The following is a 13290-nucleotide window of genomic DNA, read 5'->3' on the forward strand; positions in this document are numbered from 1 at the left end:
ACAAAAAAAAAAAAAAATAAGAAAAATAAATAAATAAAACCGAAATGCGTCAGCGAAATGGCAAGGAGTCTTGCCTTAAGTGGGAAAGAGATGGCCCAAAGCCAGCTCGGCTCGGAAAAGGTTCGAAATCCGTTCGAAAGTAAAAATTTGAAAATGAAATTCGAAGGAGAAAATCATATGCATGCGCATACATTACACCAAAGATTCGATTGGACCTTGGAATCTCTCTGGTCTTTTTCCATCCAATCCCATAGAGAACCAAGCCTGATCCGATCTAAAGTGGATCGGATCTGTCTGGGTCTGTCTCCTCTGTATCCCCTGGATTTCAATTTATTCAATTGCTTTTCAATTTCTCAATTTCTTGAGACATCGAGTGGCCATCTTAGAGTCTTAAAATATAGCCTTGAATTGTTTATTTCTTCGTATACATATATGTGTATATTTGTATTTATTTTTTTTGGGGTTTTCCCCTCTGAAATGGCCTCAGACAGTCCCTGGAATTGCCTTCCTTTTTACTGTTGCAGATGCCACAGGGATTTCCAGAATTCGCAACTGACTCATGAGGGTCTGCAGCACAGAAAGAGGCAACATTTTTAGGGGGTAGTGCTACTCTAAAGGCTGACAAATAATATATTTTTTTAAAGGAGTAATACTGGCCTCAGTAGTTAGTTACTCTTCCCTATGTTAGTTATTATATTATAAATGCGTTTATGAATAATAGTTAATACAAATAAAAAAAAAAATAAATAATTCTATTATACAAATTGTAAAATTAGAGAGCCATAAACTTACTTTTAAAAGCAATTCAAGTATTTAAATTAATAATGTTAATATTAAATAAAATGTTCATCATATTTTCCCATCTCTTTTTGATAGATAATAATAATTTATAATAATAAACTTTAATTAAATTCAACTATTTCAATAAAAAAAACTATTAATATATAAAATTATTCAAATATTAACTAGTTTTTAGTGGCATTATACCTGTATTTTAAAGGGAGGGACTTTTCTCTTCTTAAATAAGCTCTATAACCCTCTATTGTTTAAATAATAAATTTAAAACCAAATTAAAACTAAAAACAGACCTATCTCAAAAATCTCAAAAAATAAAAAATAAATATAAACTTTTATATCCTTTTTTTTTGTTTGATTATGACTACCCCCTAATTGAAAGGGCTGGCCCCAGGAGCGGTGGTCGGGACAAAACAAGTTCAGGGCCAATGGCATGCGCTAAAATAGATCCCCTCGGCCATTGACTCTCCATCGGAGCAGTAGTAGCTGGACAAAGGAGCAAAAAGGAGCAATGGAAGAGGAAAAAGGAAAAGGAAAAGGAAGAGGAGGATGCAGAAAGATCTACGACTCTGTCTGGGTGTCTGGGCTGCTGGCCTGCCTCGTCGGCGGCATTAACTTGAAATTTTTACCTGTACGATTTTTAATGACCCGCTGCTGCCGCCGCCAGTGGCATCAGTCGTCTGGACAAAAGATCATTAACCTGACAGACCAGGACATGAACCTGGAACCTGGAACATGGAACCTAGAGCCTGGAACTTGAAGCGGACAAACGGACAAGCGGATGCTGGCTGTCAATGGATTATTTTTAAACCCTATATTTTCTCTTGTTTCTGGAGGAGGTGAATAAACCTTCTTCTGGATGTGGCAGAAGGATCTGGATCCAGACATATCCAGACTATATGTATGTGGAAGTGGAAGTAGATGCTGGAAAAATGCTGGAAGCTCGAAGCAAAGGCGGTCGAGGGCAGAGAAGCCCACCCCAGAGTCCCAGAATCCCAGTTGTGATTAAAACGCGACGCATTTCCACATTTAATATTCGGTTTGTATATTTATTTAATTTATTTATTTAAGACCCATCCAGTACCAGTCTAATCAGTATTAGTGCATTGCGCACCAAAACCCGAACTCAAACCGAAAAAAAGAAAAAAAAAAATTCGGATTGGAAATGGAAATTCAATCTGGAATCTAAAATATACGAATACGAGAATACGAATCCGAATCCGAAATCGGGGGCACAATAGGGCCTCACGTGGCTATATAACTCTTATCAGAAAAAAAAAACAACAAAAAAAAAATAATAAAAAGAAATAAAAATAAAATAAAATTTCGTAAAGTTAAGTAAAGTAAAGTAAAGTACTTTTGTAATTTCAATTGCAACAGAACTGATTGATTAACTCACTCCCATGTACTGAGTGCACTCCCTATCTTGTTTGCCTTCTGTCCACTCCACTCCACAATAAAATATAAATATATTATATATACTTAAGTAATACTATATGTAACTGGACGATAGACCAGTTTTCATCTCAGATCCCTTTGATTTCCCTCCCCCATTACGGAGAAAATGTGTCAAGGTGGTTGTGCATTGCTTTATTTTTTTAACCCAATTTTTTTCGGAGCGATGTTTACAATTCCCAATCGGATTTGATTGTGCGCGGAATGGTAATTCAAGACACACAGCTCTTCCCCCCTTTTTTTCTTTTCAAACCTTATTTTTTGCCGACTTTGTAGGTTTTGGGTTTTGCTGGCTGACTTCCATTAATGGAGCATCTCGGATTTTGGTTGCAAAGTCCAAGGTTGTGTTCGCTACACATGCCCCTTTCTTCGATGGTCAGCACTTTTCTGCCATAGGTGGGGAGTTTCTTTGTTTATTTTGTTGATGTGGAAATACATATAGTTTTTGGAATTTCTAATCCCTTTACAGGATTTACGGATAAGTCCATTTCCATTTTAAACTAAGCTCGGTTGCCTCAGACCCAACAGAATGAATTGAATCCGATTGGCTTACGAATACGAATACGAATACGAATTTTACCAGAGATACCTTGACATCTTTCATAGGCCAGGCCAGCGTTCGTTTAACCCTCCAGAGCAGCCGTCAACTATCAAAAGCACCACAAAAGCGCAAATTCAGACAAAAAATCAGAAAAATCAGCAATCTGAAAACAGAGAGACAGCCACCCGAAGAACGTGCCGGGTATCTAGTGGATTCCAGTAACTGCTAGAACCACTAGATCCCCCCCAACTATAAGAAAAAAATAAATAAAAAATTAAAAAACAAACTACAACTGGCAGCAGCAGAAAAGAATTTACATTTGGTCACATTTTCATTTCATTCTCGGTTTCGATGACCGGCAAGCCGAATAGGGTAAGAGGTGGTTCTTAATGGTTCTTAAGAGGTATGCTGGCACTCTAACTAAGGATGTTACAGTTTTAATTCATTATATACTATAGAGGCCTCAAAGAGAATATTTTAGTACTAATTTTAACTCTTTAATTCTTATTGTAAATATATAAAAAAAATTTAATTCTGTTATATTAAATATAAAAAAGATTCAAAGAATTAACGCAACAATCTTAAAATATTTTTATAATTTTTAAAGATAATTGCAATCTGGTAAATATTTAAGAATAGTATTTATTAATACCTAAAATTAAAACATAAAATTTTAGGAATTTCCCTCGAATTCTTGTGTCGAAATTCCAATTGTTCTTAAAAAGTTCTACAAAATCTCCAAGTTCTATAAAATCTTCCAGTTGTTTTAATTCTTAAAGTTCTATAAATTCTTAAAGTTTTATAGATTCTGTAAGTTTAATAAATTCTAATAATCCCTATATGTTTTGTCTAAATTTTTAAGGAATAAATCATCTTTATATTATTTCATAAATCAAACGAAATTTTAATTATTAATCTAATAATGTTTTTTAATTTTATTTCATCAAGATTATCACTAAAAGATTCTACATACTAGAAGCAAAATTTCAATGATATCTGGGCACTATATAGGTTCTATAAATAACCCCTTAAAACCCCCTCTAAACAATCCTTGGATCTTAGCCAAAAAAATAAATTGCACATGGACTTTGGAGAAAAAAAGCCCCCCAGGGTATTCCCCATTTTCAGCCAGACAGAAAATAAGTGCAAATAAAAATAAAAATCAAAATCAAAATCAAAATAAGAATACAAATTAGCATAAGACTTATAAGAGAGCCGAACCGGAGACTGTGGCGGCTGTTGCAGCAGCCTCCGCTGCAGTGCCGGCTGCTGATGTTGCTGTTGCTGCGACTGCTGCTGCTACTGCTGCTGCTGCTGCTGCTGCTGCTGCTGCTTGGCAGTTGCAGTTCAATGGCTTTTGAGCCATTTTGAGATCAATGCACTTTGGGTGGTGTTGGTGGTTACTACCAGTGACTAGTGGTGGTGGTGTCTAGTGGTGGTGCTAATAGCGGCCAGCATACTATACTATAGTATACTATAGTATACTATGGCTCTCTGTATGGCCAAAAACCTTGCGCATGAACGGATCCATGGACATGGACTCACCCAGGTGAGTTGACTTGACTTGGCCAGATTTTGAGCTCGTTTGTCGTTGAGACTGGCTGACTGGCTGGCTGGCTGGCGGATATATATTTTTATTATGGTTTGCTTTTGTTGCAATCAAAAGCATTTGGAATATGCATTTGGAATGGCTATCTGAAGCTGAAGCTGAAGCTGAACTGAACTGCCGGTTGACAAATTGCCAAGTCAACTTGTTCTGACACTTTTATTCGAGCACACACATTCGAGCTCACAAATGTGGCAACATTCTAATTAAGCTGCACTGCGCCACACATTGTTTCGACACCTGCCCAACCGACACAAAGATACAAAAAGACACCACTACAGGCAACCACTACAAAAAAGAAACAATTAAAGAAACAGATACATAGATATATAGATACTAAGATACAAAGATACACATGCACGTGCCACTCCAATATCAATGCTCTCGCATCTTAATGAAGTCATCGTGAAAAATAGTCAAGACAGTGGGGAGTGTGGGGGGAATCACCTGGCCGGGATCTTGGCCAGGGTCCAGAGTGTAGTGGCCCAAAACCACCAGGTCTTTAAACCCACTATAGCCCCCCCTCCCTCTTTTTATTTATTTTTTTTTTTGTATATGTAGAGCAGCAGCCGCATTGCTTTATGCTAATTCCAAGGTTCTGCATCTGCGGGGTCAACGAAACCGAAACTGAAACTGAAACTCAAACTCAAATTCAAACTCAAATCGAAAAGTTGCTCAGTTTCTCAGTTGGCTCAGGTGGCTGCTGAGTTGCTTAGTTACTCCGTAGTAGTGGGCTGGATGGCTAGCTGAGGCAATTCACTTTGAATTCGAATTCGAATAAAGCTTAATCGCTCATAACCAGCCCACTAATCCGCTAATCATTGCATATATTAATAGTAAATAAAAAAGTCAAATGCTGACTTCATTTCAGTTTCAGTTTCATTTTCAGTTTGCCCATCGATTTGGTTTTCGATTTCAATCGGTTTTAATTTTTTTTTTTTTTTTATTTAATTTCCTATTGAAAACGTTCATTGATCTCTTAAAGTCCAAGCATCTGCAAGATATCATTGGTATCTGGTATCTGATCCAAACATTTCCTACTGTGTGACAGTGGAAAATATCCGAAGGTCGTTGAAGACCAAAAAAAAAATTGAACAAGGGCAAGGGCACTTCTAGGGTCCAACACCAGCACTCTTAATAAACAGAGATATATCTATAAGATATATTGTGGACAAGTATTTTTCAAAATTATTCCATTTGCTAAGTCTTGCATCTAATTTATCTATCTGTAGATCGATCGACTCTGATTACGCATACGCACTCGCATATGGCAATCGATTCGAATAATATTATAATCATTTCGAAATTGCAAATATGGCCCGGACCTGGGCCTTGGACTAGGCATTGGATAATGCCAGTGCCAGTGCCAAAGCCACACACAGTGCCAGTTCCAGTGCCAAAGCCAGGATAGATCAATCACTCAGTTAGTCAGTTAGTCACTCAGTCATTTAATCATTTATTTAGCTTTGGAAATCAATGCAAATTCTGATTGTGCAACGCTTCATGGTAACTGCATTGAATATTTCAAGCATTACTAATCAACAAGTGTAAAAAAAATCAAGGAAAGAAAGCTAGCTGAGGGATAAGTCATTCCTTAGACACCCCTTTTGTGGTTAAAATCTTTGAGTTTTCTCTGGAAAATATTCAAGTAAGAGTAAGAAGTTCAAGTCAAGGAGTCTTTTGACTAAATTTCAAGGAGAACTGAAGAACTGAAGGAGTAGTAGACTTAGAAACAGACGGACAAGTAGACAGTCTTGCCAGGACATCAAGTTTGAATAAGTCTAGACATCTTGGAAGGTGTTCCTGATCACCCAAGAAGGGAATATCTACCCTCTAACCATTTTACCTTTTAAAACCACCCCATGAGTACCATGAGTACCACCCAAGCACTCACAATGTCATCGGCTAGTTGGCAATTCCAAATTCAATTCCAAAGACCAATTTCAATTTAAATGCGACACTCGGGTTATGTTACCACCTGACGTTATGATGATGTCCATGATGGCCAGAAGGCTGTGAACTGGCTGAGGATGTGGGATGTGGGAGGTGGGAGGTGGAGTCCATTTCAACCCTCAACCCCTAACCAAATCCCTGCCAGAGTGCAGCTGCTCGGAATGGCGGACAAGTGCAACGCCGTCCGTGTGCTATATAAAGTGACAAACATCGAAACGAGTGGCATTTCGACGGCCGGAGAATGCTAATCAGCATCAGAATAGAATGCAATTGCGCCTCGGCTCCGGCTCTGGCTCCGGTTCTCGCTGCGATATACATATGTATATATAATATATTCCACATATATATCTCTATAATGGACGTACATTCACAAAACACTGCCAACTGGCATCACTCAATGGAGACCTGGAGTCTAGACACTCCTAGAAAATTCTGTTCTATCTAAAATTCTCTTACTTTTAGGGCTGGTCTTTGGGATACTTCAAAATTAAGGTTCAGATCTCAATACCTTTTTGTTTTTGAGATTTTTTACCAGCAGATTAATCAATAAACTTGTATAGAAATAAAATAAATCAATACTCACTTTATATCCTCTGAAGTGGTATTATTATTCAAAGATTTAACATAAAGGAAGTTTTTGAATCGAAAGCTAGAAATAAAAATAATATTTGTAGGAAGATTAATCTTATTTTGAATTATTATAAGTATTATTATTATAAGTATAAGTATTATTTCATAAAAACTGTCTCAGTGTATCCCATAGTGGCACCCACAACTGCCATCTATGTTCCAAGTAGTGTCCATAAATTAGTGGGAATCTCGTAATCCCCGGTCGGAATAATTAAAACCTTTTGGATCAATAACTATATAGAAGGATATAGATATAGATATTTTGTGTCATTCCAAGAACCATTTTTTTATTTATATAAGATTTTAATTATTTGAAAATTTAAAAACTAAAATCAAGAAACTCTCAAAACCCTCCTAAGCTCACAAACTCCAAGATAAATTAAAAACTGATAGTATTCCGGACAAACAAGGTAATTTATTTAATTGATTCATTTTTCGGAAGACCCATCTCTGGGGAAAGGAAGCTAAAGGTGTCCAGCAAAGTGTCCAGCACCTCAGCCCCCTGAGCAAGCTGCGCCTGCGGATGTGCAACAATGTTGCACGCATCTCGCTTGACCCCGGCGTTGCATCGATGGGAGATTGACCCCGCAGATTTTCACTCTGCCACCAGGTTTCACTCGACTCCCCAGTCTCAGTCTCAGTCTTAGTCCCACTCCCAGCCACAGTCCCAAGTCCCAGTGGCAGCCCCAGAATGCAACGTGGTGGCTTTTTTGTTTTTTGAGGCCAAATTTAATTGCCACACGAGCAACGGGAATGGACCGGGAATCGGGGACCGGGGACCGGACAGGCTGCAACTTGCCACGGAACGGGGCAAGAAGCCTGGACAATAATAATAAGTGATTGCCGAATTCTGCGAGGCAGTGGCAGTGGAAGAGGCACCTGCCTCCTTTATTTTCCATTCCATTCCCGGTCAGCTACCTGTTTTGCTCATTATGGTTTTATTGCCACTTTCGCAGGGTAATTGCCATCGATTCTGTGTTGCATATTGCATATTGCAACGCTCTGTGGTGTGGCACGGATTGGGGGGCAGCCAGTTGACAAATGGCAGTGGCAATTAGTTGCCACAGTAACGGGAGTCCTCAAAAGGTGTCGAGATAATTACTTTCAGGACCTTCTTCTTGTAATGATTATTATTTTTATTTCTTCTCCTTGGGGGTCATTGACCTTTGGCCCACAATTTTCCATTTCATTCTACAGGTGTACTTTACTTTACTTTACTTAACAGGTGAAAGGGGGCAACACCTGTTGCATTCTAAGTGCCACCAGAGAGGGGGGGGAAGGAGGGTGTTAACAGACAGCAACATTGATTTTGAAAAACGAAAAGTCAGTCATTAAGGCAATCTGTTTTCCGGTCACTGTGCCAACGACATTGTGTCATGCAATCAGTCTTTCTCTTTCCATTGTGACTGTTGCTATCTCTCAATTGGCCAGATCATTGCACTCTAGATTTTGGACCAAAGGGGGCAGGGGGGCTATAGATGGCTATAACTATTGACAGTGAGGTGGTGGCCGATTGCCTAATGTTTTGTTGTTGTTTTGCGAAAAGGTTAAAAACAACAACAGCAAGTCGCTTACCTACATTCCCAAAAATGTTGCCGTGTTGGTGCAAATTCCACAAACACACACACGAGTCTGTAGTTGCAGCAGCAGCAGCAGCAACAGCAACAGCAACAACAAGAGGCCGCCCCCACTGCGGCAAGCGGATCATTTCGAGTTCATTGACTTTTGCGCAAACGCAAACGCACAAGCCTCCAATTCCCCCACCAATCAATGCAATGCACACTCACGTAGGCCGTCAACTTGTCCAACAAGTTGGTAGACGACACACCACACCAGCAACACCAACAGCAGCAACACCAGCAACAGCAACACCAGCAACACCAACAGCGGCAGCAGTAGTACCAGCAACAGTAGTAGCAGCAGCAGCAACTGCGGCAGTAGTAAAAAGCAGCAAAAGTAGCAACAATAGTAACAATATTTTAGCAATTTTGGCATTAAAGGTAGTAGCTTATTATATTAGGGAGGGAATATTAGGGAGGATTAAGAGCAAAAGGGGCATCAACAGTAGAAACTATAGAAGCTATAGTAGCAATTGTAGTAGCTACAATATTAAAAGTAAGCAACAAGAACTATGGTAGTGTTCTTAAAAATGGCATAAAATAGTGCTAAAAAAAAATTTGTATAATAACAAAGGTATAATATTAAAGGTGTTTATAGTTAATAGTATTAATAAAAGAAATAGAAAGTTTAGAATCAACTTTAGAACAATTAATTGAAACAATAGCATGAAGTAAGCATGAAAGAACTTCTTGTATCAGATATAGTGTATAAATGAAAAATTTAATATTTAATATTTTTTAATATTAAAGCCATAATAGTCAGAGTATTATAAATATAATAAATCTTATTATAATACTATCCAACTGTTAGTTAATATTAAGAGAATATTATAAAAAAATTCTGAGAAATAAAAGCACAAATAAGACAAGATTGGTTAGAAAAAAAAAGAAATATTAAAAATACAATCAAGGAGCCCAAAGAAACTCCTTAAAAAAAATATAAACAATAATTAAGAATTAATATAATTAAGAAAAATATGAAAATTCATAAAAAATCAGCCCACAACCAGCACCCAGAAGGTGTCGCCTTGGAAACAACACATCCATAACACTATCATCCTTTTCCCAAATATAACCCTAAAGAACAATTGTGGCAAGAAACCATGTACCGAGAAAAAAAAAACCAAAATAAGGCTCCACTATCCCCCCACTAACCCCACCACCGCACTACCGTACCCCCTTCGAAAAGCCAGCCACGGCGTCACTGCGTCTCAGAAACGGTCAATGACCGACCGACTAAAAAACAGCATTGCTGTCGCACAAGCTCTGCTTACTTGCTGCTCGGTGTTGCGGTCGACGTCGCTGCTTGTGGCTCCCCACTTCCGTGCCACTTGCCCTCCTGCCTGCCGCCCCCCGCTCTCTGCCACCCTCTAACTCCTACCCCTTTGTGGCGGGGCCAAAATCCTTGCTTCAATGTCAAGGAAGTCGGTGTTGCAAGCCAAGCAGCACGAGGTTTTTTTTTTTGTTTTTTATTTTTCACTTTGTTACTTATTTATTTTTCTCTCTCTTAGTTTTTTTATTTTTATTTTTTTTTGCATTGCACTTCCTTGTGTGGCGGTGACTCAACGGCCGCGAGGAGTACAGTGGGCCAAGTGGCGGCTAGCAAGGCTCAAAATATCAGGTAACAGGCAATGGCCATTAATTGATTCCACTGTGCTGTGCCCCCTCCCCCACCATGCCACCTCACAGGCACCTGCCCCGCCACCACCCTGCCCCTTCTCACTCCACCACCCTCCCGCCCACACGTGTTGTGAGAAGCATTTGAAATGAGAGACGCCGCAAACGCAAACGCAACGCAACGTCGCTGCCGGCTTCGCTGTCGCTGTCGCTGGTCTCGGCCGCTGCCGGACTTGTAAACAGAAAAGTTCGTAAACCTTTAAAAGTGAAAGTAAAATCGGACGTAGACCTACATATACAAATGCAAAAGGGGCGACGACGACGACGACGACGACGACGACAGCGAGTCTGTGTTTGTGTTCGTATTTGTGTTCCCCAAGAAGCGGCAGCAACACGGCAGCAGCTGCCAAACCAGAAAGTCACATAAGACCGAGGAGGGGGAGTGTGGAGTGGAGTGGAGCGCAGGGAGGGCGGAGGGGCGGTCGCAAGGAGGGGCTCCAAAGCGGGAGCCGTGTTGGCAATCGGCCGTCTCTTTTGCTCGCCGCTCCAGAATTATGTATTTTTTTTTTCTCATTTTTCTTGGCATTCTGTTGGGAGGCAAACGAAAGACTTCAATGACACGAACTTGAGGAAATCTATGAGAGCCAAAATATGAGTTTTAAGGCTCGGAAGGCGGAAGGGCAGTTGAATATTGGCATTTAAGGGTCTAAGGATTGGGTTTTGAGGATTAAGCGACTAATTAAAAATTGATTTAAATATTTAATTTCAAACAAAAAATTAATAAAAATATTCTATTTAAAAAAAATGTAATCAAAACAAAAAATTAAAAAATATTACAAAAATATATGGGTTACATTTTTTTTTTTAAATCTAAAAGGACACATATAAGGACATAACATATATTTTTTAAAATATATAATTATTAATAGAATCTAGAACAAATAAAAAAGGTTTCTAAAAAAAAAAGGATTTAAATAATATTAAATAGGAAAAACAACTATAATACAAAACTGTTAAAAATAATAATACAATACTTAAAAATGTGTTTAAAAAAAATTTTAATAAAAAATATGAGTAGAAAAAAAAAATTCTTGGACAGACTTCTTATTTATTAGAAAATTATAAACTCAAAGATTTATGCATTTTAATTTAATAAATAAGGCTTGAAACTCTCTGATATCAGTCTTCAAAGAAATAAAAAAAAAACCGCAAAGTTTTGAAAAACAAAAGCCCAATAAATAACCCTTACCCACCCCAACAATAATGCCTTGAGATCAAAAGTCAATAAACTTTATTCCACATAAGAAAATAAAATTAAAATGTATATAAATTCCGTTTAACTTTCTCCCTTAAGCAACAACCCCTTCTGCCCTTCTGAGACACCCCCTCAAAAAAATAAAAACAAAAATAAAACATAATTTTCATCATCAAACGCTGCAGCCTCCAACAAAAAAACAAAATCAAATCTCTGCAGTCAATAAACTCCCGAAAAAAAAAGTCACGCAAATTACGTTGACTTTTTTGGTGTGTTACATAATCGGCAACAACAGCTGATCTTGGCCAACAAGGGGCGATGCCAAAGAGGGGGGAGGGCAGACAGGTGTGGGGTGCTACCAAAAAGTTTGTCAACCCCAACAAGAAACAACAAAAATTGAATCAAAAACCATAACAAAAATCGAACGAATACAAATGTCTTGATTTGCAAAAGGGGGTGGTTAACAGGTTAACAAAGGGGGGGGAGGGGTATAGCGGGGCTATCAGGTGAGGGGTTAAATACCGAAAGGTCGACGACGCCGGAAGAAGCGTGCCAAAAATATCTAAGCGCCGGGCCCGAAATAGAAGCCAAAATACAAATTAAAATATTATATATTTTTTGGCTTAAACGGTTTCTGTTTCTTGACCACGTTCATTGATCCGGATTCTCGTATTTCGGATTTCAGATTCCGGATCTTCCCGCGCGGAAGTCTCAGTCTCAATTTCAGTCTCAGAACAGCTGAGATGCCTCCTACTTGAGAGAGTCATAGCCCTAGAGCTCTATAGCCTGGCCATAAAGTTCCTTTCCTGGTTGCATATTTGGCATATATATTGAAAGCGTGGCTTAAACAAAAAAAAAAAAGAAAAAAAAAATAAAACCGAACAAGTCGTTGAGCAGTCGAGCAGTCGCAGCAATAAACTTCAAAAACTTTGCCGGTCAACGAACTCTCATCTGTATTCACCGGTTGGCTCAAAGCCAACAGACCAAGCCCCAGGTTGCTGCCAACGTTAGCGTCGTGCTGCCAGCGTCTCGGCCAGGTTAACAGTGGGTAGGGGCGGTAGAGGGCAGGAGGTAGGAGGTAGGTGGTAGGTGGTTGGTGGTAGCAGAGCTCTGCCAACGTATCCGCATCTCAATGGTTTTGCCAATCGGCACATCGGCTTCGCTTCTAATCAGCTGCTCAGCTGGCGGCCTCTCAGCTGTGGGCCAAAACCCCCAGCAACAGCAACAGCAACAACAATTAGAAAGCCAACAGTTAAGAGCCAAGAGCCAATCCAACATATAGCCAAAGCCCATATAGCCATCGCAGCCTATATAGACATGGCTAAAACCAAACGTCATCGCCAACTCTCGCTTCTTCACTTTTTTTTTTTGTATTTTTTGTATTTTTTGGGTCTGTGGGGTTTCCAGCCAAGCCAACTTAATAAGCCAAGTTTGAATACGAAATACGAAAGCATTCGGAATGCCCTCAGCTTTGGGTCAAACGAAATGGGAGAATTGGAGCAAATTGGGTTTTATGGTAAGAACATGGCCAGAAGAATACCTGCCAAGAGATAACATTCTAAATTACTTGAAAGTTTGGAAAATGGAGTCTATAGGTTGCTAATTTTAAAAATAAAATTATAAAGAAATTATATAAATAGGAAATTAAATAAATAAAATATTAAAACTAACTATTATGTCTTTAAAAATGATTATAAATAAGTACTCTTTTATCTTATAACTAAGAAAATGTTATAGAATTTATTATATTTATTTTTAAATTTTTAATTTCTAACTTTATGCCTCAAACTTTAAATCTAAGCCTTCGAAATAAATCAAA

At 38.6% G+C, this 13290-nt stretch overlaps 1 protein-coding gene across 1 annotated transcript in view; it reads right to left on the minus strand.

Moving 5' to 3' along the window:
- The window catches only part of LOC116655038 (serine/threonine-protein kinase fused), a 50477-nt gene that overhangs the window by 18796 nt on the left and 18391 nt on the right, over positions 1 to 13290 (minus strand). Inside the window, exon 4 of the transcript XR_004310179.2 lies at positions 6934 to 6999. The gene's annotated coding sequence lies outside the window, so the exon portion shown is untranslated. The remainder of the gene's footprint in view (positions 1 to 6933; positions 7000 to 13290) is intronic.

The sequence above is a fragment of the Drosophila ananassae genome, chromosome XR (genome assembly GCF_017639315.1).
Source record: "Drosophila ananassae strain 14024-0371.13 chromosome XR, ASM1763931v2, whole genome shotgun sequence".
NCBI lineage: Eukaryota > Metazoa > Arthropoda > Insecta > Diptera > Drosophilidae > Drosophila > Drosophila ananassae.